The sequence below is a fragment of the Trachypithecus francoisi genome, unplaced genomic scaffold, assembly GCF_009764315.1.
Source record: "Trachypithecus francoisi isolate TF-2019V2 unplaced genomic scaffold, Tfra_2.0 Contig01579, whole genome shotgun sequence".
In the NCBI taxonomy this organism is placed as follows: Eukaryota; Metazoa; Chordata; class Mammalia; order Primates; family Cercopithecidae; genus Trachypithecus; species Trachypithecus francoisi.
In genome coordinates, this window is record NW_022681442.1 from 9,688,537 (window position 1) to 9,689,626 (window position 1,090).

General features: G+C 44.3%; 1 pseudogene; it reads right to left on the reverse strand.

Annotated features, from left to right (window-relative positions):
• Positions 1-220: 220 nt before the first annotated feature.
• LOC117064321 lies at positions 221-668 on the reverse strand (annotated as a pseudogene).
• Between the last annotated feature and the right edge of the window lie 422 nt (positions 669-1,090).

A 1,090-nucleotide genomic window follows, 5' to 3' on the forward strand; every position in this document is an offset into this window, starting at 1 on the left:
TTGGGGGACCACTGCCTTTTCACTCAGCTGTGTGAAAACTGTGTAGACCACCAGTTCTCAAACTTTAATGTGCATATAAATCACCTGGAATCTGGTAAAGTGAAGATTTGGATTCTGTAGGCCTGGGTGGATAGGTGGCTGAGGATGTTGAAATCTTGCAGTTGTTTTTTTTTTTCCCTTGGTCCATGAGGCATTTTATTTGTAAATATGTATTACAGCTCTAGAAAAAGAACCCCAGAATTTTCCCTTCTGTGTGTTTCATCTTGCTTCTTTGTGGTCCATGATCCCAGCTGAGATTATCAGTACAATGAAACCAAACTGGTGGGATGGAAACAGGTTATTCTGCCATTTTTCTAGATCTCAGGGTTGCACATCAAATCTGGGGCTGATCACTCCACACTTGTGTAGCCTGGCTGTGAGATTCATAACAATTTTCCTAGCTCTGTGATCATCAATGATTTCAAATTCGCCAATGTAACCATGCTTCATCATTACAGTGAGAAAACGGATGATGACTTTGGAGCACAGCCTAATAAGCACCTGGTGTTTGCCTCTCTTTTTAGCATTGTTGATGCTCTTGAGAACATCAGCCAGGACATTCATGCGCACCATTGTGGTGGTGCAGAAAAATGATGGAAAGAGGACAGGAGGGGACGGCACACAGTTACGGGTGAAATCTTGCAGTTCTAACAGGCTCCTGGGTGAAGCCGATGCTGTTGGTTCTTGGACCATACTTAAGTAGACACTTGAAGAGTCTTGACAGCCTCATGGGAAGGTCTGTCTGCTTAGGGTGGGCCGGCCTTGCAGACTGAGTGTTCATTAACCTGTTCTCATTGCTTCTGCAGCTATTTGGGCAAAAGCCTTTGGGGAGCATTGCATCTTCATATTAAATACAAAGATTGGCCTGGTGTGGTGGCTCATGCTTGTAATCCTAGCACTTTGAGAGGCTGAGGTGGGCAGATCATTTGAGGTCAAGAGTTTGAGATCAGCCTGGCTAACATGGTGAAACCCCATCTCTACTAAAAATACAAAAAAAAAAAAAAATCAGCTGGGTGTGGTGGCACATGCCTCTAGTCCCAGCTACTCAGGA